This window comes from Ptychodera flava, unplaced genomic scaffold, assembly GCF_041260155.1.
Source record: "Ptychodera flava strain L36383 unplaced genomic scaffold, AS_Pfla_20210202 Scaffold_41__1_contigs__length_1339820_pilon, whole genome shotgun sequence".
Lineage (NCBI taxonomy): Eukaryota > Metazoa > Hemichordata > Enteropneusta > Ptychoderidae > Ptychodera > Ptychodera flava.
The window spans coordinates 238,026-263,812 of NW_027248363.1; the positions used below are offsets into that span (position 1 = coordinate 238,026).

At 37.7% G+C, this 25,787-nt stretch overlaps 1 pseudogene; it reads left to right on the forward strand.

Moving 5' to 3' along the window:
• Positions 1 to 24: 24 nt before the first annotated feature.
• On the forward strand, positions 25 to 23,454 carry LOC139128019 (methylcrotonoyl-CoA carboxylase beta chain, mitochondrial-like; annotated as a pseudogene).
• The last annotated feature ends 2,333 nt before the right edge of the window (positions 23,455 to 25,787 follow it).

Consider the following 25,787-nt stretch of genomic DNA (forward strand, 5'->3'; position numbering starts at 1 on the left):
TATGCCTATACGTTGACTGATGGGTACAACGGTTTAATGGAGCATCATGGTATAGCTATGGCGCTGCCCTTAGGACTTTGAAGGTTGGCCAGAAAGACGACGGTTTGAGTGTTGCCGGTACACACACCGAAAATGATCTCTGTCTTGAGTCGGTTTCGAATACTTGGCGCAAGGCCCCTGTGCCACGCCCAGACGAGGCAATATTTCTTGGACAGAGTAATTCCAATCGGAAATAAACCAGATGTGAACTCTGACACATATAAGGTAACGAACTTTCCTGTCTTCGCCGCATAACGTTCTCATCTCACGGACGATTACCAAGTCATCTATAGACTGTCGACAGTTCCGTGTGTCTTTTTCTTTTCTGTTACTGGTATAGCCTCTCGCACATGCGGGGGTGGGGGTGATAGGATGGGGGTCGAAGGCTAGCTGCTGTGATGTAGTTCGACGTTTTGCTAGTGTGGGTATTTGGGTTGGACGGCAAAACCAGACGTCCAACCCATAGCCAGGCAAAACCTCGAGCTACAGTACTGCAGCTGCAGTTAGCCATAGGGAAATTACAGTGCTCAGCGCCGAAAGCCACCTGCAGTACTGTAGCTCTAGGTTTTACCTTCGGTTTTGGGTTGGACGGCAGAACCAGACAATCCCATGGAGCTACAAATGGGCAATCCCAAGCAAAACCTGGAACCTCATTACTAGCTGCAAAATTGTAGCACTACGGTGAGGCGGTCGGTGATTTTTGGTTTTTGCGACTTCGCTCACCAGTAGCGCTACAATGCTGATGGCCCTTAGGAGTATAAAATAAGTGCATCCCACTGGACTAGTAAATATGTTGCATTTACATCAACACGCCTAGTCCAGTGGGATGCGCTTATTTTATACTGCCCAGGGCCATCGGTATTGTAGCGCTACTAGTGAGCGAAGTCGCAAAAACAAAAAATCACCGACCGCCTCACCGCAGCGCTACAATTTTACAGCTACCATAGACCCTGTGCAATAAAAAGTGCAGAATTGCCAAAATAGCTAACTGTTTGAGATATTTAGCACCTATTCAGCTATTTTCTCAGTGGGGCTGAACACCTGCGACTACTCATCTATTCAGGCTATTAGGGGGTTTTACTTAGCCACTCTAAGGCAAACTGCATAGCTATATTAGCAATTCTGCCATTTTACAATTGTGTGAAAACTGTATTGTCTATCATTAACCTCTAACTAATATTTTGTCTTCCGTTGCACATACATTCCAAAGCTGCAACTTGTAGCTCTACTCTGAGGTGGTCGGTGAGTTTTGGTTTTTGCGACCTTGCTCACCAGTAGAGCTGCAATGCCGAAAGCCCTGTAGAGTTCAAAATAAGCGCACTGTGTATGGTGCGGCATTTGGATAGGAAATGCTACATATTTACTGCATTTGGTTGTACTGATTCATCACTACTGAAGATAAACACTATACTACACTAACCTTGTCATTTATGGGTTTTGTATTTGTTCAAACTCATTGAATGCCTTCCAAAAACATTTTTAGGAGCTGCCATTACCAACTTACGGTAATGGCGGGCACCCAGAAACATGGATGCCCCACTCTCAATGTTTATGGAACGTAAATCGATGTGTTTGAACAAGTACCAAACCCCATAACTGACAAGGTTGGTGTAGTATAGTGAAAGACTAAAACTTTTGCTCAAACTTTCCTTAATGAAACTGTCAACCATTCTGTTACCAAATCAAGAATAAAAATCAAGAGTCACCATGCAAAGTTTGGAACTAGCGAAACAAATTGCCCAACATTTTGCGATATTTGAAATTCAAAATGGCCGCCATCCCTGTGTTAACTTTATGGGGGGAAATTAAATTTTGGATTTTCGAAAAACTACGACTCTGAAAGTTTATCTTTTTTCAAGACCTTTAAAATGAACCCTGACAAGTGGTAGATCAGGAAAAAATTGTAGAAATTTGCGAGTCTGAATATCTGTCCCGAGGTGTGTTCTACCTTAAATCACTGACTTGTACTCGCCATTTCTTCACAGAAGTTGACACTGTAAAACAGGTCCTTGTCTGTCAATTTGATAATTTAAGATTCCACTAATTTAAACTTTTCCGTATATTTACCATGGTTACAACGTCTTTTTAGCCAAATAAAAAACCTGCTGATTGAGATGGAAATTCGAAAAAAAAAAGCACGCAGCTAATTCAAAGTGTTTTACAGGAATTCAAGGTGACTAGTGGCTAACAAAAAGCCTGTGGAAATATACAATAGCTTAAATAGCCGAGTAAGGGAAAGCTTTTCATATGGCTAGCCCAGCTATTAAGGGGTACATGTATAGTCAGTCACTGCACCGTACTCCTACACACTCCAGGGTCTATACTGGAAGGGTACCTCCATGCATTTCCTTTCGAAATCAAGAATATAAAAACCAGGTGTCACCATGCAAAATTACTCCATATTTACACAATAGCGCTGTTCACGGTTACAGGGTTGTTACTAAATATAGCTGTACGCACGCGACATCGGACATGCAGCTTGAAATGCCGACAAATTTTATCAAATGTTGCATACATGACTGTTTTTGCAGCTTGTACTCTGAGTCATGAAATATGCCTTTTAGTATTCATTGTTACACTAGCAGTCGCCTACTACGATGTATTTTCGTCGTTTTTTGCATGAGTAATTTTCAAAAGCGTAATCTAAAAATGCGGACAAATATTTATTTTTGCATATTAATGAGAGAACAGTGACGTAAACTGTGAACAGCCCTATATACCAACACTTGAAATTCAAAATGGCCACCATACCTGTGTTAACTACTTGCTGAATATTATTATATTTTTAAATTCACAAAAGAGTGAACCATTGAAAACTTCAGTTATTCCATCAGCTTCAAAATGAGCCCCTGGAGGAGGTAGACCAAAAAAGATTTAAATCTCTAGAGTCTGAATATCTGTCCTTGTGGCGTACTCCACCTTTATTACATGAAATATCTCTCGTTTCTCTCGGCAGGAAAATTATTCACAGATGAAAATACTCGTGGACGAATTGAGAGCCAATGTATCAAAGATCACAGATGGTGGAGGTGAAAAGCTTGTGAAGAGACACACCTCCCGGGGGAAACTGTTTGTCAGAGATAGAATATCAACACTGCTTGATCCAGGGTAGGTAACAAGAAAAATATTATACCCTTTGAGTGCCAAAGTAATTTTTTGTGGCATTCATAAAATATAGCATAGTAAATTTATTTCAGATTTTTGCCAAAGTTTTGATAAAAAGCTGTAGCCAATAAAATGTGATGGCCATTTGGTCCAAAATTTATCAAAAATTTCATAAAAATTCTTAAAAAATAGTAAAATGTTGCAACAAAGTTTTGGGTGGAAAATTACAGCACTCAGAGGGTTGACCCTTTTCCTGCCACGGTCATATTTCATCGTCATGTCAACTTCATTAAAATTAGTGAGCTCAATATGTCCTGTTTGGTGCATTTTAACAAAAAAATTGGACATTTGAAGGCCCCTGAAATCACAGCTACTGTAAACTTGACTTTTATGGACTAAAGCTGTTGCAACAAACCAAGCCGAATGGGTGGAAATATGTATGGTTTTGGCTCATACTGCTTTTTACTGAAATGTCGGCTGATGGGAAGTGATACTGTCTGGCAGGTAAAGGGTTCATATGATAAGATCATTCCCGAAATACTGCGATCATTTATGTCAGAGTACTTCATACAGTCCAGGTGATATGCACCACAAAAGTGAAAGACTTGACCCTCAGAGTGCAAAAGTCAATTTTGGTCACCTTTGAAAAATATACCCCAGTCAAATTTTTTCTAGTTTTTGCCAAAACTGTAGCCAATGGAATGTGATGTTCAGTAGGTCCAAAATTATCAAAAAACAATTCGCGAAAGTAAAGTTTGCAAAATGTTGCATTTATATTACAGCACTCAAAGGGTCAAACTTTTGCTCAAACTTTCCTCAATGAAACTTTCGACCATTCTCTTCCCAAAGCAAGAATAAAAACCTGGTCACTGTGCAAACTTTGGCACTAGAAACACAAAGTAGCTAAGATTTCCCGATATTTGAAATTCAAAATGGCCACTTTCCTTGTGTTAACTCTATGGGGAAAAATAAAATTTTCGACTTTAGAAAAACTGAGATGATGAAAAGTTTTCTTACACCAAGAGCTTTAAAATGAACCCCCACAAGTGGTATATCAGAAGAGAATTGATATAATTTGAAAGCCCAAATTCTGTTCCCAAGGCGCTGTCTACCTTAGGTATTGGCTAAGAGGCATTGTTTCAAGGACAATACATAAAATGCTGCATATAATTATATGTTGCATGTCATAGACTACATCACATAAAAAGACTTAAAATAGATAACAAAAATTATCATAGGAATAAAGTATGATATGTTTTTTATACATTGTGCATTGTGTATTCGACTCACAAGTAACTTTGTCTTTTTGTTTTTAGCTTTATATATATATATAGATTAAATTAGGGTGTTTATATAAGATTATATATATATATATATATATATATATATATATATATATATATATATATATATATATATATATATATATATATATATATATATATATAGCTTCAACTCTGAGAACATTCAATACAATATGACTATGGTCTGTATGTATAGATGGTGTTTTTTTCAGCAAGCTGAGAGCAAATGGCCATATCTAGTACCGTCTTTCAGATTTCCACCAAACATTTTAAAAGAATAGAATAGATCAAGAAAGACCCTAATTTATTCAGTAATTCTCTTTGTTAGATTGTTTGTCTCTCTCAATGCTGATTGTATGAAAACAAAAGTGGACAGGAAATTTCCCACATGTATTGTTAGCCATTCTTTTGCACACTTTACCACTCTTAACTAACTATTGAATATGTGTATAATATGAAATAAAAACCTTAATGAAGAAAACAATACAGATATGCACATTTTTAGTGGGAGCAGCATTCAAATCAAGATTTTTCAAACCGGGCGTTAATTTTTGCAATTTTCAAAAATGGACCACATGAGGATGTTAAAGGGCCAGTAATGGTAACTTTTGATAATCTCTTCACCATGTTTGTGTTTTTAATAATGTCACCCATAATTTCTAGTTCTACTGCCCAAAGCATGTTGATATACACAGTATTAAGCTTGTCAACTCAGCCCATAAACTACGTTGTTATTTTTGACAAGTGAATTCTGGTCCAGACTAGAATTCAAATATAACAATAATATATATATTATTGCCTGAATACAGGGTTTATGTTGCCGAGAGCAGATGGCAATTTGTTCGACGCCAGGAGGGTAAATTTTCTTCTGCTGCGAGGGCACATAGACCCATGTTTTCAGGCAATAATATTTTTATTACATGCCTCTTCACAATTAACGCTACATATGACATTAAGTTACATGCAGGGCATTCTCAAACAATTTTACCATGATAGACCAACATCAAACAGATTTTAACGAAAGCCAAAATAGCAGTGCGCGCATGAATATTTTACATCTAGCGTTTAGAGTCTACCTTGTCGTCAAAAACCTCGAAGGGCTTCACCGGACCTGGTAACTATAGAAACCGGTCTCTGCATTGTTCACAAGGCCTGCTAACTGCTCGGATGTTCCTATTCAAATCAATGCACTGATTTGCACCCATATCGAGGCATGTAATAACAGTGCATTTTACACATCATATAGATGATATATTGACAAGCTAAATAGTGGGTGTTTCAGCATTCTTTTGGGAGTTGAAAAAAAACTTACAAATGACATGTAAAATAAAAGTAATGGAAAAAAATCATCAAAAGTTAGCATTACTTGCTCTTTCAGGATCATCGTCAAGTGTGAACAAATTATTTGAAAATAAGTGTACCTGATGGTGGGCCTGAAATTTATGGATATACATGACATGCACAGGCAGGTGCAAACTCGTTCTTCCCAGCTTTGAAACACAAAAGGGCAACAATTTACATAACAATACATAATTTGCATCTTATTTTGTAGCAAAATTTAATTTTTTTTGTGATTTTGAACATGTTAATGTTCAAGAAACATTCCGCCCATCCCTGAAAACCCTCATATAGAATGTCTAGCGGCCGCCCTTGTACAAGCATGCTGTTTGGTCAAATAAATACTTCTACTATGATACAAGACTGTCAACACTGCACTGTTGTTGCTGGTTGCCCCGTCTGACCATCGAACATGCTTCATCGCGAAAGTATTAATTTACAGAATATGTGGCATTTTCAATGGTGAAGTCTGTGAAAATGAGTTATATTACTCGTCTCCTGCCAAATTTACCTGTTTTACCAACCAACTGAATTCGTACCATAGGCACAGATGAAATTACTTTTTTTTTATTTCTAACAATGCTGGTTTCGCACTATTGATGCAACTGTTATTGTCTTTCATCACTGGCTGCATAATACTTCCTATTTTCTTTTTAGCATTTTTGGACATGCAAACAGGATATCAAGGATACCTGTACTGATGAGTATGTAACCCCCCAAAAAAACATGACGAGCAGGTTCTGACATGACGCATGCGGTGACCAGAAACAATCTTTTTTTTGGCCTGAGCACCATGACATGCCTTCATGTTATACTGTAATTACATTACCTTTAACTGAGAATTTGCACTTTCTTCACTTTTATTCTAGAACACCATTTCTAGAGTTTTCCCAATTAGCTGGCTATAAGTTATATGGAGAGGAAGAAGTACCTGCTGGAGGTATCGTGACTGGCATAGGACGTGTCTCAGGGTAAGCCAAGATAATCAGTCTAGCGCCCTCAGGGTCAGAATGCAAGTAAATCTGACGGTGGGTGGACTTGATTGGGACGACCGGTGTAGACCGGTGCACCCAGGCCAACTAAGTTCGTACTTGATTGGGTCGGGGATTCTGCGCGCGCATCTATTCGGGGATCCCCGAATAGCCCAATCGATTTTGGTCGGGGCAGACAATGAATACAATATGGCGGCCACTTGATTGGAGAATCCGCCGGATGACCCCGACCACGTGACGGAAAGAACCGGTCATACTCCGGTCAGATGAACCGGGGCATCCCAATCAAGTCCACCCACTGACAGTGAGTTATATTTCTCCTGAAATAAGCAGAAATATACCTCTCTCTAACAGTTTTTTTTCTTACAGGGGCAGTTTTTTTATCAGCTTCTCTTAGCAAATATAGTAACTCTGCACAACTTTCAAAGAAAACGATGGACTAAAATCACATAAACAGTCAATTTCAACGACCAATACTGCCAACTGTCAACTGCCCCTTTAAGGCCAGTACAGTGCTAAATTTAAGTTGGGTTCCCTTGTCGACTGGCCTTTTATAACCTGAATTTTCAAACACGACATCGTCTTCATTGTGATGGAGTGAGAACATTCATAACTCTGTATTATACCAAGTCACAGACACTGTTACCTTGAGTGTAGAGTACCAACCCTATTGTGGGGGCTTTGCACATGTGCAATGGGGTCCACAGGGACAGGTGGACTAACACAGTTCAATCAAACAAAAGCAGACAAGGTAACACGTAGGGGAAACACTTAGTATCTGAACAGGCCTTATACAAAGCCTCTCTTATCAGGGATGTAGAAAATAGCCAGCAGACTGCAAAAACAACCGGCTGTCAGCTAAAAAGTAAAATTTGCCTGGCTGGGAAAATTTAGTTTCAGTGAAAAATCAAGACATTTTAGTGAAAAATCAAGACATTTTACACAAACTTAATGTGCACATAAACTTGCAACCACCCGTACTTTGGTTTTGTCAGATGCGACCAAAATTTCCTACATCCTTGGTTTTGATTTGTAAATTTAATGTCATGTAATGAGTCTTTTTGGTTCTGATACATGCTGAAAGATAGTCACTGGTTAACAGTTTTAGAACTGTTAACCAAGAGGGTAATAGTTTCGAAAGCTGTTACCCAGATGAGTTGAAAGCATCACCATGCATATCTGTATCTGCATATTCCAGAAAACTCGTTGGAACTGCACCTGTGCAACTTTCTTACTATACAGGCAATGTATTTCATGCACAATGTCCAGATGCATCACCTCAGCATATCTGCAACATTCAAATTTTACAATGTACATCGTGACAAATATGCTTCAACTTTCATCAGTCACCACTGTACCTCAGATCATATTTTTGAAAGAGTTCAAAATAAATAAATTATAAATAAATAAATAAATAAATTAAATAAATAAATAGATACAGTGTTTACATTGGTAATATGGGTTCCATACAAGATTGGGGCTGATGTGCAGCGTTTCGGAAGCTGTTATCCAATTTGGTAGTTGAATCTTACCGTTATGATTAAATAATACAAATAGACTCCCTAAGTTGCTGTGAATAGTGACAATCGACCAATCAGATATAACCTTCTTAGCACGCTGCACATCAGCAGCAAGATTGAGAACAGTTCCGAAGATCCTTTCCTTTTGTATGTGTATACTAACCAATGGTGATATTTTCTCTGCATTGTTGCAGTGTTGAGTGTGTCATAGTGGCAAACGATGCAACCGTCAAGGGTGGCACCTATTATCCAGTCACAGTCAAGAAACATCTCAGAGCACAAAGAATTGCCAGAGAAAATAGACTTCCATGTATATAATTAGGTAAGTCCCATGTATATGTACAAGTCCCATCTATATATTTAGGTAAGTCCCATGTACAAGTCCCATGTATATGTACAAGTCCATGTATATACTTAGGTAAGTCTCTTAATATACTGTCAAACCTGTGTATAGTGGTCACCCAAGGGACCAAGAAAAAGTGACCACTATATGGAGGTGGCCTTTCTATAGTAGAGGGTGGGTGTGGCATTACTTTCAGTGCAGGTGATGTGCTGAGTGGTGAATTTAGGAACAGAGTAACAGTAAATAAAGTTTAATATCAAATCTCTTGAAAATCATGATACATGCATTTAATTTCTGAAAGAATCATTTTGCAGAGCTATTAAATCCGTGTAAATAGGCCAATTTCTTGCTTCCGATTCTGATCTCTTAATGCAAGAGTGAATGGAATTATGGGAATAGATTTGGTATTGTAGAAATAATGATAAGCCAATGTTTGTATTTTTACATTTTAGTTGACTCTGGGGGTGCAAATCTACCCCGGCAGGACGACGTCTTTCCAGATCGGGAACATTTTGGTCGGATTTTTTACAATCAAGCCACACTCTCCTCTCAGGGAATACCACAGGTTTGTCAATACATAACTGTTCTTTCAAGTAACATGGAATCTAAAGCACACAGTATGAAATATTTGGCATGTCACTGAACCTGTTACCATTGAATAAGTAATATTTCACCTATTAACCCTTTCACCCCCAGTTCCCTGTGTACAGGTCCAACTTTACCATAGAAAACCATGGATTTGGGACAAACCATGGTCACGTGGTGAAAGGGTTAAGGCAGAATACATCTCAGGGACAGACATTCAGACTCTCAAACTTTTACAATTCTTTTCTGATCAACTTCTTGGGGGGGGGGGGGGGGGGTTCAGTGAGAAAAGTTTTTCGCCTTCTCAGTTTTTTCAAAAATTCTATTTATCTCCATAGAGTCAATAAACACAGGGGTTGCAGCCATTTTGAATTTCAAATATCATTAAAACTCAGGCAATTTGTTTCTCTCGCACCAAAATTTGCAGAGTAATCCCTGATGATCAATCTTGATTTTGAAATAAAATGGTTGAAATATTCCTTGAGCAAAGTTTGAACAAAAGTTTTAAGTCTTTCACTTTCAACGTGCATACTACCTTTAATACATGTACCATGTGTTTCAATTGTATTGATTAAAATATTTATACTGGCAAAAAAATCCCCACCAATTGTGTGTGGACATGTGACATGTGAGATGCTATTTCATCTGGTGGGATTTATTAGACAAAATTTATTCTTGCTTTTAATACCGAACTGAGTTTTGTAGAAAGTCTTATTCAAGCATGTGACTTTTCAAAAAAATGAAAGAAATTCAATTTTTAAAGAGCTACCAATAAATAAATAGCGTGAGTTATTTTGATACCTTGATAATATGCGTGTTTGTTATACATTACCATCAAGGACAATACTTGTGTTGGCTACATTGACTGTTTCCATATGCCCCAAATACATTGCATTCTGCATTTACGTTGTACATCTGTGCCTTCACTTTTGAATTGTTTTAAAAGACCCAATTTGACCGTTTGCTTGAACATGTCTCACGCTCCATACGTGTTGTTGTGCTGCATATCACCTGACACAAGAAGTATTGAATGAGAGAAGCAAAAGTATTGAATGCTATCTTGGACGCGCTTCTAATTCATGATATACAGACGTCTGCGCCTTCGCTTTTGGACAGTTTCAAGGGCCCCCGTTTGACTTTGTTGACGGAATATATCTCATGCTCCATTAGAAGCATGTACCAGTAGCTCTCAATACTATTGCTACTTTCACGAAATACTTTTTGCATCATGTGATATACAACACTAATGTCCTTTTGCGTCTCTGTGGTATTTTTGTCATGACCTCATAACATTCAAACAGGTATTAGACATTGAGCCAGTGACTCATTAAATTGAATGTCATTTGTGAAGCATAGTTTGGTCTGTATATTGGTAAAAAATAAAGTACACTTTGTAGCTAATTCTTTTCCTCAAAGGGAGCCTGGGGGGCCACATTTCTCAGTAGCTAGACTCTATTATAGAGTCTAGCTACTGAGAAATGTGGCCCCCCTAGGCACCCTTTAATGAAAACAATGAATTCATCATGTGTTCTTCCATAGCTTTCTTTACCATACATGTATAAAATTATAATATTTTATAAGAAGGGACCTGACAAAGCGTTCATCAGTGTCAAGTACTGACTACTGTACTAAAATTACTTGTTAAATGAAAGCGTATTGCTCATTCAACTGTGAGGAAAGATTTCACCTTTTTTCTCCCAGCAGCATTTGTAGATGATTTTCTGATGAAATATCTGCTGAATATCTATTTTATTTACCGAAATATAAGTTTCGTGCTCATCACCAGTATAAATTTTAATACATGTAGTTAGTTTTGAAATATCAAAATCCGCTTACTATTGAATTATTTCTCAAAATTTTCAAGTTGTTTTTAACTCAACAGAGATATAAAAGAAGTTAACGATGTATAAAGGATCAAGAAATTGAAATTTTTGAGGTGTTTTCGTCAGAGAATTTATAATGTAGTTGTTTATTTGCCTGACAGATTGCTGTTGTCATGGGCAGTTGCACAGCAGGGGAGCTTACGTACCTGCCATGTCAGATGAAAGTATCATTGTTAGAAAAAAAGGCACTATCTTCCTTGGTGGACCACCGTTGGTAAGTTACTGTGTGGTAATGTCCCTGTCACTGTGTAGCTTGTAAAGGTATACAGTCACCTGTAATCTAAATATGCCCATATATATGGTCAAAAGGGGCGTTCCTTGGTATTCAAAATGCCCACATGAGGGCGCTGTTTTTAAAAGCAGCCACCCGCTTGAAATCTGTGATTGGTTAGATTTTCTCTTTCCATGGTAACTGTCGCAAAATTGGAACCGGTGACAGTATACCTTTAAGGTAGAATGTGCCTCGGGGACAGATATTCAGACTCTCAAATTTTTACAATCCTTTTCTGATCTATCATTTGTGGGGGCTCATTTTAAAGCTCTTGTAGTATGAAAAATTCACACTGTTTAAGTTTTTCGAAAATCGTAAATTTTATTTTTACCCCATAGAGTTACCACAGGAATGGCAGCCATTTTGAATTTTGCATATCAGTAAATGTTCAGTGATTTGTTTCTCCAGTACCACACTTTCGATGATGACCCCTGACCTGAAAGTTTAATCTTACTGTTGAGACGCATACCACCTTAACAACAAATTCATGAATAAGTTTGTTTGATGCAAGTTAAACGTTTGTGTACACAGCCAAAAATTTCAAACAAGCAGCTTACAGTATGTGTTGCCGTACAGCGTATGTAAAATAGTCCTTGTTACTGGGAATAATTTCCAAGATTTCAGAAATGTGTTCTCAGGCCTGCAGCATCCCTGTTGGTACATGACTGTACACAGTCCTGTACATACTCACTGTATCCATTGAGGTGGCCGCACACCTAGAATATGGGTTTATAGTTTCAGCTGCATCAATTGATGAATCTCAGTGATGCAACATGAAAACCCTGGTACACTTAACCATGGTACCTACCTTCATAAAAACACTGCATTCAATTCTACAGAGTATACCTAGTACACGTACCCAGTAGTAACTTTCTGGTCAAGTGAGTGCATTGTAGAATTCATTGGTGTGTGACTTTTATGACAATATACCAGCAACTACACCATTCTTGAAAATCACAATTTACAATCCCTCCACCACAGACTTTGGTAAAAAGTATAGAAAGTGCATGTACTCAGATTGAAATCCTTGTCAAACCTTTTTTCCTGAGCACATTCAAATGTGAGAGTATTGGTGATGACATCAGCATAGTGTCTGTGGTGTATAAGGTTCCAAGAGTGTTGATAATAGCACAGACTTTCACATTATAGCATCTTGAGGCAAGATTGGTTATCCAGTGTACGTATCTCTGGAGCATTGTCCTGACGTGTCCTCTTTCCTTCAGGCAAGACTGGTGGTTATCCAGTGCGTGTCTCTTTGTAAGATTGTTCCGATGTGTCCCCTCTCCTTGAGGCAAGACTGATTATCCAGTGTACGTATCTGTGGAGCATTGTTCTGACGTGACATATTCTCCTCATCTTCGCAGGTTTATGCTGCAACACATGAAACAGTTTCCGCTGAAGAACTTGGTGGTGCTGATTTACATTGCAGGTTAGTACTAGATGGTTTGGTCATCAAAGAATTGGAAAAAGTCATTTGTACTAGTAATAACATTTTTAGAAGTCATTTTATTCAGTAACTCTCCGCAAATTATTGTATAATTGTCATCTGACTAGCTGCAGCCAGGGTTTATATTCTCAACAAGAAGACCTGCCCAACGTTTCAAAATTTCAGCTCGAGGACTCCACATGCCATATGTCGGACAGGTCTACAGCATGAGGTTGTTTTGATTGTTAAATTTTAGCCTTGTGCAGCTCAATGAACTCACCGATGAAAAGCTCACACAAGCAGAGATGGCAATCAAACAAAGACAAGTAATTTTCAATTTCTTGTTTGGCATTTTTCAATTAAAATTCTTCATGTTGGATGATTTTAATAGCGCTGATTGAAAATGACATCACTGTTCTCTCTCATTAATATGCATAAATAAATATTCGTCTGTATTTTAGCATAAACAACAAAATAAAACGTGCTAGTGTTACAATGGCTACTTAAAGGCATAATAATAACAGTGAATTTATGGCTCAGACTACAAGCTGCAACAACAGCAGCACATTCAACAACAAAATTTGTCAGAATTTTAGGCAGCGCTGTCCGAAGTCGCGTGCATGCAGCTATATTTAGTAACAAACCAGAAATCGCGATCAACGCTATTGATGTGTTGTGTTACCTTATTGTATAATGGAATCAACAGTGCATGTGCGCGCAAGTCTCATACTGACACATTGTTTAGAGTTTGTGCTGAGGCTCCCTAACCCTGATACCAACTAGGCATCCAAATGTATAACATATGTTGTTCTGTTTAAATACAGAATATCTGGAGTCACGGACCACTACGCAACCAATGATGAACACGCATTGTATCTAGCGAGAAAAGTTGTGAAAAACCTCAATTATGAGAAGAACGTCGGTGTAAGTTAAAAGATGTCAGACCTGTAGTCAATCCAACCACTCCACTTTTTAACTTCTTCACCCCCAATTCCCAGTAAACACTGGTCCAAACTTGCCATAGACAACAATGAGTTTGGGCCAAACCATGGTGGTGAAAGTGTAAAAGCTAAACTACTGTCTGAAGGTGCATTGAAGTCAAAGAAATAAAGTACTACCCAGAATTTACACAGCAGGCTTTGTAAACATGAAAAGTGAAGTTAAGCCAAAGTCAATAGTTATTTGTACCCGCCTTGAGCATTCTTGATATCAAATTCAAAAATGTTCACAGGAAGCAACTGTTTTCAAGTCATTGTCAAATAGGTTTTAGTAAGAGCCATAGATAAAACCAATCGCCATAGTCTTCACAAAATGTATTCTTCAAAAATATGTTTCTGGCGATATGTGATGCAGTTCTGTTTCTTTTAATTTTGTTGTCACTTGTGTCAAAAAATATGTGTATGAATTTGTCTTATGGTGATATGGAGTGACATAATGTTTCTAAGCTTGTCCTTTCGCAATCAAATATAACCTTACTGAAAAGACAGTGCATATCAGAGAAGAACTGTTTGTTGCAGATACAAGGTGTTTTTTTCCGATGGTGATACACATACTGTGTTGAAAAATGCAAGTTTGCGATAGGATGATGAAATATTACTTAAATATGTAATAAATATATGTTTGTACTGTCATAGTCATTGACCAGGTGCAAATGCTGAGTTTATGCAAAATGTCACCTACTTTGAACATTTTATGAATTTCAGGTGACCATTGACACACCAGAAGAGCCAAAGTTTGCAGCTGATGAAATGTACGGCATTGTGGGGACCAATCTGTTGAAGCCCTATGACGTACGCGAAGTCATAGCCAGGATCGTCGATGGCAGCGAATTCCACGAGTTCAAAGAACTTTATGGGGACACTCTTGTCACTGGTAAGTTTTTAAGATTGTGAAAAGTGAGTTTCTGGCAGCAAAATTCTAGTGGTTTATTAAGTTCGTCTGTATCATCTTGAAATGATTGTTTCCTGTACACAAACGTTGGTCTTGCCAACAAGCTATCATATGAATACATTTTAGTATACCCATAGACTATGATGTGAACCATGTCAATTCTGTACAGGCCATAATGCAGTACAGGCCCAATGTGTGTTGGTTTTAACCTTTGTGCTTACATGTACAGTTGGATGCTCAGGTGATATGCCATATGTGTTGTACTGGATTCCATACACAGCTTCAACTGTCGGCACTTTGTTGTGAAACATATACCTGTTTTGCCCAGAAGCACTCTGAGACTGACTGTACAGTGTACGCTTAACTTCAGCACTTTTCGCTGAGATTATGAACATAAATAGCCATTAATGGGATAATATTGGTATCTTGAACAGCATTTCAGTTACTTTTATTCAACAAATACTTTCCAACAATTGTTTCTTTGAAGAATGTTGAAATGCAACAATTTAAGTAATGCAATGCACCTGCAGACACAGTTCACAAGTTGAACTCTGGGTAATTTGACATGTTTTTGGGAGAACAACAAAAAAGTGTATTTTACAACGGAACAAAACTGTAGTGAAAATGCATGAAAGAGTGCAGCTGATTGAGCTTGAAGTAAATGACTTTGGACAATGGCAGCATATCTGCTGTTCACCCTGTCTGAAATGTATAACCTATACATCCCCACTGCTCTGTAAGATGGTCCACAATCACCATTGATAACAATTTGCTATGTCCAAAACATGGTGGTGTACTGGGCGTACTGTGTATAATGAATGCAGAAACCCAATCTGCTGCATTGTGTCTGTCTTTGACTACATGGCTGTTGATTCTCAAATTTTTCTAAAATATTTTTACAGGTTTCGCAAGAATCCATGGTTATCCTGTCGGTATCCTTGGCAACAATGGTGTCCTATTTTCAGAATCAGCTTTAAAGGTAGGCATAATAAGTGAATGTATAGGAATATTAGTTATTTATTTTTTTATTTATTTATTTATTTATTTATTTATTTGTTTGTTTGTTTGCTTTCTTATTTTATTGATTTTACTTATTTGTTTTATTTTATTTATTTTTAATGCAGTACTTGTTACAGATGACTAGATGTCTAGTATCTGTTAAGAGAGAGGAGTCTGTAAGGTTTGAAAGACAGCTTGCATGCAAAATGTTCATTTTCATGTTACTTAACATGCAATACCCAGTACACCAGATTACACACTTCAGTCTTGATGCTATTGGTGAAACCAGCAAGTCACACTTTTTTCACAATAATCATTGTTAAATGATGCCTATACTGACAACATACAGAAAGACACAAGTGTTTGGGGTCAAGGTCAACTTTATTACAATGTTGACTGGCTATGAGCCGATTTCCGTCACTATAGGAGTATAGAGATACAGATTCTAAAGACAACAGACCGTCCCACACACAGCCTCGAACCTGGCCCGTTTAAACTACAATAAACAAGTATTATTATGCACTGAACTGTCACAGCATGGCTCAAGATAATTTTTTTTGCCAACATAAACATTGCACACATCAGGTTCTGCATCAATATGTATCTACTGTTTGGTTTTGTGCACAGCTAACCAAGGTATAATCACAGATGCTGATACTTTCCAAGTCATCCTTCCCATCACATAGGAGTTCTTTCTTTTCCATTCTTGAACCACACGGCCATGTTTTGGGTCTTCCGTGTGTCTTAGCACACTTGCACCAAAGTTGCACCAGGCTGTTATACCTTACATCTACATATGTACATTAATTAACCCTTTGAGCGCCAAAGTCAATTTTTGCCACCTTTATAGAATGTAACCCGACAATTTTTTTTTCAGATTTTTTTCTAAAATTTTGATCAAAAACTGTAGCCAATGAAAGGTAATGTCCATCTGGTCCAAAATTGTCAAAAAATTACAAAAAAATCATAAAAAATTGGTAAATTTTGCACCTAAAAATTTTGGCGGGAAAATCTACAGCTTTCAAAGGGTTAACTCACAGGAAAAATGATGCCTATACTGACAACACACCGGTACTGACAACATACAGAAAGACACAAGTGTTGGGGGTCAAGGTCAAAATCAACTTTATTACACTGTTGACTTTCACTTTCAGGAAACACAACAGTGTAAAGTGAGACACATACCACCTTGGCTTGGCATAGAATGCCTTGCTTGTTGGTGACTGTGTTTTATGATAGTAATTATCAAAGATTAAACTCCTTCTTTTATCTCTCCAGGGAACTCATTTCATTGAACTATGCTGCCAACGGGGAATACCACTTATATTCCTACAGAATATAACAGGTGAGACATTCTATGCTATTCTTTTGTAAAAAAATATCATGCTAATAGGCAGAAATGATACAGAATAACGATGTTAGAAAATATTTTTCCATTTTCCAGGTAACCTTGTTGAAAACATTGTATGTTCTTATTTATGCTCTTAAATTCTGAAATACAAGATGCTGTACAGCTATTTGGACTCTTTGTATAGGATTGGTCAGGAAATAGCGTTGATCGCGATTTCGGGTTTGTTACTAAATATAGCTGCACGCGCGCGACTTTCGGACAAATATGCTGAAATTCAGACAAATTTTGTCGTTGTATGCGCAGCTGTTGTTGCAGCTTGTAGTCTCAGTCATCAATTCATACGAATAAGTGTGACGCTAAATAGCCATTCTAACACTCACAGGTTTTATTTTCGTCATTTATGCGGAAAATGCGGACAAATATTTATTTATGCATATTAATGAGAGAGAACAGTGACGTCATTTGCGATCAGCGCTATTAAGGAAGAATGTGCCTCAGGACAGATATTTGGATTCCAATTTTTTTTCTGATCTACCACCTGTGGGGGCTCATTTTGAAGCCCTTGGAATAAGACAAATTTTTAGTCTTGGTTTTTGAAAATAAAAAAAAATTTTTTACAGTCATGGTTTTTTGAAAATAAAATAATCTGTTTTTCTCCATAAAGTGAACACAGGTATGGCAGCCATTTTGAATTTCAAATATTGGAAAATTTGGGGTTATTTGTTTCTCTAGTACCAAGCATTGGCCCCTGATTTTTATTCTTGATTTTGAAAGAGAATGGTTAAAAAGTTCCTTCAAGAAAGATTGAGCAAGCGTTTACGTCTTTCACTTTGGAGGCGCATACTACCTTAAATGACGCTTACTTATTCTCCTTGAAGGATATCCACAACTTTTATTTAATAACTTGTATTCATTGATTTCTTAAATTTCACAAAGTATATAAGTTATTCACAAGGAAAGGCAAATGCTGTTTTCCTGAAGGGCGATCATCAGATGAGGAACACTGTTAGACCTTTGTACAATTATTTGATATTTGTCAACCAGGTTTCATGGTTGGTAAGGCAGCGGAGGCTGGCGGTATTGCCAAGAATGGAGCTAAGATGGTGACGGCTGTGTCGTGTGCCAAAGTGCCAAAGATTACAGTTATCATCGGTGGTTCCTATGGCGCCGGCAACTATGGAATGTGTGGCAGGGCTTATGGGTAAGACACATTTGCTTCTATGTCAGATTTACTTTTAACCCTTTGAGTGCCATAGTCAATTTTTGCTGCCTTTATAAAGTATTCCCAGTCAAAATTTTTTTTCAGATTTTGCCAAAATTTTGGTGAAAAAATTTAGCTAGTGAAATATGATGTCCATCTGATCCAACATTATCAAAAAGTTTACAGAAAAATTCATGAAAATTGGTAAAATGTTGCACTAAAATTTTGGTGGGAAAAATTACGGCACCCAAAGGGTTAAGCTTATCAATTTTATGAATGAACTGCATGTATAACCATCAGGGTCTCTGAAAATTCACAATCATGAATGTTACTACTTTATATTTGCAAAGTCTAACTTTCTACAACGTGTTGAGGGGTCCAATTCAGAAAATTGTAACAGTTATAGCTCAGTTATTGAACCTCTCTATTTAAGGATTGGATTTTACTGGGAGGTTTTGACTGTAACATCTTCCCTGGGTGGCTGGTTGCTGTACGTTTTGAGTTCAAATCCTATCGAGAATTTTGTTCATGTAATGCAAATACGCATAACCTAACGTGAACATCAGTGAGTTGACAAAGCCATACCCATCAGAAGATGGTCCCTGCTGTATCATGTGATGAAAGGGCCAAGCTTGGTGCTTTTTTCCCATGATTCAAAATACATCAAGTTGATGAAGCCCTAAACTGCCTCTTCTGCCACTACTTTTATCCATTTCAGTAAAAAATTGCTTTATTTGAAAATGGCAAAAATGGCTTTCTGGAATAAGCTACCCAAAAGCCACCGCATGTGTAAAAATCAGCCTTGGTGAACTTCCCCCCTTGAGATCTAATTCTGATCATGTGTTGCTTCCAGACCAAGGTTCCTATATATGTGGCCCAATGCAAGGATATCTGTGATGGGAGGGGAGCAGGCAGCCACTGTGTTGTCAACTGTCAAAGAACAACAAGTTAGAAAAGAAGGCAAGGAGGTAGGTCTACATGAAGCATTTGCTGACCCTGTAAGCACTGTAATTTTTCCCGCCAAAATTTTACCAATTTTATGAATTTTTCTGTCATATTTTTCATAATTTGGACCAAATGGACATCACATTTCATTGGCTACAGATTTTTATCAAAATTCTAGCAAAAAATTAGAAAATAATTGACTGGTGTATATATGATAAAGGGGACGAAAATTGACTTTGACGCTCAGGGGGTTTAGAGTGCCTAAAAGAAATTGTACTTAGTACATCAGTGGAAGTTCAGGGGCAGTTTTCGTCAATTTGATGACACAGTCATGGATGACATGAAACAAATTTTACAAAAAATTTTCAGACAACAATAGAAGTGAGTCGGCCGATATGTGGATGTCTTCAACAAGGAACGCCCTCAATCATTATATCTTGAGAAGAAATCTGGTTTGTGTTTTGGCCCATGTATAGCAGAGCTTTGTTTTGTTTTATTTCCGAGCAATAGTACAAGTGTCCTCACTAGAAAATTAGATTGTGATCTTTTTGGGTTGCTAATATGTCGCCCAATTGTCTGATCTTTTGACTATTACGCTCATGGGATGACAGTGGTTTTGCATTCAGATGAAATCCAAATAGCATTTATCGTGATTTTAGGATTGTTACTAAATATAGCTGCACTTGCATGACACGGGACAATGCTGCTAAAATTCAGACAAATTTTGTTCTTGCATTTGTAGCTGTTGTTGCGGCTTGTAGTCTGAGCCATAAATTCATGCGAATTAGTGCGACTTTTTGTAGCCATTGCAACACTAGCAGGTGCTATGTTTGTCGTTTAAGCGAAAATGCAGACAAATATTTATTTGTGCATATTAATGAGAGAAAACAATGACAATCATTTGCAGTCAGTGCTATTACACACAGTTTGAAGCAAGTGGTGTAATTATTTTTAACAATATCATTCGTACTGCATGCTTTAATTGAGTGGAAAAATTAATAAAGGAATGATTTTTCAATGAATTTGTTTTCTCTCAACACTCTGCAGTGGACAAGTGAAGATACGGAAAAAATGAAAAGACCAATTCTTGCAAATATGAAAAGGAAGGCAATCCGTATTACGCAAGTGCTAGGTGTGTAGTAAATGCGATGTTTTCAACATCTTCATCATCAGCTGACAGCCAGTGTTTTCCGAGGGACGTGTCAGTGCATAATCCCTCCTTTCTTATCGAAATCCCCCTTCAAATATTTACAAGTGCACACCATGTCGCCACCTTCTACAATGAGGTTTGAGATGTTGATGTACACAGAGTATTCATAGTGCATTCCACTTTATGATTAGTGTCTATAGTGTAACATCACACAGTTAATGTCATTCACAAATGACTCAGGGATGGCAGCCATTTTGAAATTCAAATATCAGCAAATATTGGGTAATTTTATCATTATTTAATCCCAAAGTTGTCATGTCGAATATAGTTCCAGTTCACTTTCAGTGTAGTGATGACTATGCGGCCCATGACATCATCGTTCAGTTAACATTGAATCCTTTGTAGTGCACGACATTCCATATACAAGGTATGTAATAATCGCATGTAATAATGTCCTGTTTTGATTTCTACGCAGGCTATGGGATGACGGAGTGATAGACCCAGTTGACACCAGAACTGTCCTAGGTCTCAGTCTGAGTGCGGCGTTGAACGCACCGATTGAAAAGACAAGGTTTGGCGTCTTCAGGATGTAGTGACGGAACAATCATGGCACAACTCTGACAATGCAAGCAACCATGTTATCATCAGAGCCTCCTGTCTTGGGAGAACACTGAAATAGAATCGTAAAGCCGTCTATGTTTGAATGATACAAATCAGGTCAAGTACATGAATAGAAGCATAAAGTTGACATCGCTGAATACAATGGACAAATATCCAGAGCTTGTCAAGGAATTGTCAATTGAACCCCCCCCCAATATGTAATAGTCCATCCCTTATTGACCTTGAGTACTGAAGGGAGAGACCAGAATCTTATGTAGATGATTGAGCCAATATAAATACCCCCCCAATATGTAATGGTCTACCCCTTATAGACCTTAAGCACTGAAGGGAGAGACACCAGAGTCTTATGTGGAGGATTGAGTCACTGTATATATGAACACCCCCCAATATGTAATGGTCCATCCCTTATTTACCTTGAGTATTGAAGGGAGAGACCAGAATCTTATGTGGAGGATTGAGTCCATGTATGAGCACCCAGCCCCCTTCCAATATGTAATGGTTCATCCCTTATTGACCTTAAGTATTGAAGGGAGAGACCAGAATCTTATAGGGAGGATTGAGTCCATACGCACCCCACCCCCATTCAAAGCCTGAATTCCTCAGCCTTTCATTTCTTTCAAGTCATGAGAATGCAGGTACCGGTATACTTGTCAAGTAGATGTGACCTGTCCAACAGCTTTCTCTCTCAATGGTTTTCTCCACTTGTGACCGGCTCCTCCCAAACATTTAACGGTCTGCCCCCGATGTCCATGGCCGTAATAATCATCTCATACCATACCTATCCTTACCAATTCTTGTTTTCACGTTAAGGCACAACTAGGTGTAACTTTGGATTTATTTTCCGGTATTTTTTGTTCTGTTAATAGAATACCGTTTCTCCTTGTGTGAATGCCTAGAACTCAACATGTCCACACAGCCTGTGTGTGTCTAGTGTCCAGTGTCATCGTTAACAATGAAATCGTAGTCAGTTGTCAAAAATAACTTTTTTTAAACAAGTTGTAGATGATTTGTTGTGTTGATAAGGCAACTATGTAGCTCAACATACCTGTTTGTACGGGAAGAACAGTAATGAAAATCAGTGTTCTCCACAGCTTGGAAAAACAGAAGGGTGGCCAATTTACATAAAAATACATAAATTTCATATTCTTTTGTTGTTATAATGTATTATTTTGTGTGGATATTAACATATGAACAGATTATTCCAAAAATAGGGGTTGCCCTCCCCTCAAAATCCCCATGTACAGAAGCCTTGAGAATCGTATCTGAAGGTACAGCTGTTGTCCCTGTAGTAGTGTTCTGAGTGGGACTCAATATGGAACAATCGTACCAGAGATTCTGAAAAGACTTTCACCTGTTCACCCCCGATTCCTGTAGACAGATCTGCAAACACCAATGATGACAATGGGTTTGGGTCAAACCATTGCAATAAAAGGGTTAAGAGTTTTCCATAGGTGAATGAAATTTTATTTATCTGAGGGACATTGTCCGTGACAAACAGTTTTATCTATTTATTTGAATGCTGTGATCCCAACTATGCTATATGTGTAGGTGAACCAACCCTACTGGATGCAATGTGGGTATACCCTAATCATGAGAGTGCAGAGATCTTAGGTTGTGGCATGCCGGCAAATTTCATCGACTTGAATGTAAACATGCAGTGCTGTTTTGTTTCGTCATTTTTTGAAACTTGTATGAAAGACAGGCTTGCTTATCAAAGCTGACTTTTTGGACCTGTTTACTGGAATTCAGAGGTGTGCAGATTAAGGCTGAAAATTTGTCGTAAATCAATGCGATCAGCATGATATATAAAAGCATATACTGTATTCTCATGCAGTTTATCCCAAACAGTAAGTCAGGGAGACCGTTAGTCCTCCATCTCAACAACCTAATGAATGCATGATGACACTGTATTAAGGTATACTGTCACACCGGTTCCAATTTTGCCACAGTTACCATGGAAAGAGAAAATCTAACCAATCCCAGATTTTAAGCGGGTGGCCGCTTTTTAAGAACAGCGCCCTCACAGGGGCATTCTGAATACCAAGGAACGTCTCTTTGACCATATATGGGCATATTTAGATTACAGGTGACTGTATATCTTTAATGAACAGGAAACGCTAGTGTCATCAAAACTCAGGTTTTTGAAACAAAAGTCCATGACATCAGAAGAAATGCAAAGTTAAAGGTACTTTTACGTGAGTGTGAATCCGTTTCAACTACTTTCAGGGCTAGATACTGTGTCCATTTTTCTATGGGTGAGTTATGCCTCCATGTGTTTCATCAGTAGGAGGGACTATTGAGAAATCACTGACATTGTATTTAAGTTGTAACTTTGAATAGGGTAACGTTGGACAAAGTTCAGGTGATGAATCCTGAGTCTGGAATGGGTATTGTATTTGTATTTGTATTTCAGTAGCAGTTTGATTGTTTGCTTTACCATGGTAACAAGGCATGTATCTTGCAATGTAAATAAAATGAGAAACACTTTGTATTTATTCATGTCAGGTTCTGTGTTTGATCTCCATGCACATCAAAATCCTCCCATGCATTATTTTTTACTGCTGTATCAGAACTTATTTCATGAGCTTTTTGTCCAGTGTTGAGGGGCAAACTATGAGATGTTTCAATGCATTGTGGGTAAAAAGGTCAACTTCTTCAATCTCTAATATATGCAAATTTTATGCATTATTTTAATGGTATTATTTTCAAATCAAAGTTGGTTCCTGGAAATGTGCTGAGTGAAGGACATGTACCGGTATAGAAATATCACTGCTTGCTGATTTGGACCATGCTTACACGTTTTAACAGGTTCAATAATAAACAGGTGCCGCACTCATAAAATGGCACCCATGGAAAAGTACAAAAACTGCAGTATTTCTTGCACATACACATCGTGATCATGAAAGGAACAAGCATGATGCCATTTACTTGAATGCACAGCACACAGTGGCCAACATTTTGCTGTTGTAATCTTTAGTTTCTCTGTCACGTGATTAGTTTCTGAAAATGACAGGAAATCTAAAATGATGTAAAAATGTTTGAATTTACATGCCACTTTCCACAGTTATGACAGTGTTATATACACTTTTTCAGTCTTTAATTGGTCTTATCCAAAGAAAACTTAGGAAAACGGGATATTTTTAGATTGGTTTATTACACATTTGCAGCTTTTTGGGTTTTAAAAAACCTTACTTTGACTACTATTTTCTCTTCTGTGTTTTACTCCAGTGTAGAAAAGATGTAAATTCATGTTCAGCCAGTTTCAGTATCAAACAGAATTTCTTGCCATGATAGATATTACTTTAGTATTAAAAGTATTTATGAAATCACTTTCTTACAGGTATACTGTCACCTGTTCCTATTTTGCCACAGTTACCATGGAAAGAAAAAATCTAACCAATCACAGATTTTAAGGGGGTGGCCACTTTTTAAAAAACAGCGCCCTCACATGGGTGTTTTGAATACTACCAAGGAACGCCCCTTTGACCATATATAGGCATATTTAGATTACAGGTGACTGTATACCTTTAAACTCTTGCTCTGTTGAAGCCCCAATAGCTGCAAATGTGTAATAAATGATGCCTCTAAAGACAATTTCAATAGCTGTATGGACCAATCACAGCGAGGGTTCCTTGAGCTCAGCATTTGCTCAAGGGAAAGGCCAACAGAGTTTGGCAGGAGGGTTTGTCATCAGGTCGAGCGTTTACTTTTCCCAAAATTTCGCTATTTGACAACTTTTCATGTCCTGTGAATGCAGACCTGCTGGTTATGCAGATTTAGATTGTCCAGCAACTTTTTCTCCAAAATAATTTTCCTAATTTTGATTGGCCCATCCAGAAGTGCTTATCAGGATTGTCCAGCAACTTTTTCTCCAAATAGTTTTCCTTATTTTGATTGGCCCATCCAGAAGAGCTAATCCCTAATTTAATTTGTAGTAGCGACAACACTTTACAAAGCAACAGATTTACCACATTAAGGTAGAATGTGCCTCGGGAACAGAAGATATTTGGACTCTTACTTTTGCAATATTCCTTTTGCCTACCACTTGTGTGGGCTTATTCTGAAGCTTAACCCTTTGAGTGCTGTAATTTTTCCCACCCAATTTTGAGTGCAACATTTTAACAATTTTTATGAATTTATCTGTAATTTTTTTATCATTTTGGACCAAACAGACATCACGTTTCATTGACTACAGGTTTGCACCAAAATTTTGGCAAATATCTAAAAGAAAATTTGATTTGGCTACATTTTAAAGGGGACAAAAGTTGACTTTGGCGCTCAAAGGGTTAAGGAGTGAATAAAGTGTTCACCAGTAAAGTGTTGTGAAAATCGGGGATTTTCATTTTCCTCCATAGCGCGGGATGGCAGCCATTTTGAATTTCAAATATTGGTTAATACTGGGTAATGTTTCTCTAGTACTAAATTTTGCATGGTAACCCCCTATTTTTGTTCTTGAGTTTGAAAGGGAAATTGTGTGTGTGTGTGTGATGAAAGTTTGGGCTAAGTTTACTTGGAAATATGTGCAAGTAAAGCAAAGTATTAAGGTAGAACGCGCCTTGTGGACAGACATTCAAACTTTTACAATTCTCTTTTGATATACCACTTGTGGAGGCTCATTTTAAAGCTCTTGGTGTAAGAAAATTTGTCACCGGCTTAGTTTTTTGAAATATTTGGAAATTTTTGTTCTTCTCCATGAAGCTAACATATGGCGGCCATTTTGAATTTCAAATATCGTAAATCTTTGGTTATTTGATTCTCTAGTACCAAAACTTGTATGGTGACCCCCGATTGTTATTCTTGATTTTGAAAGAGAATGGTTGAAAG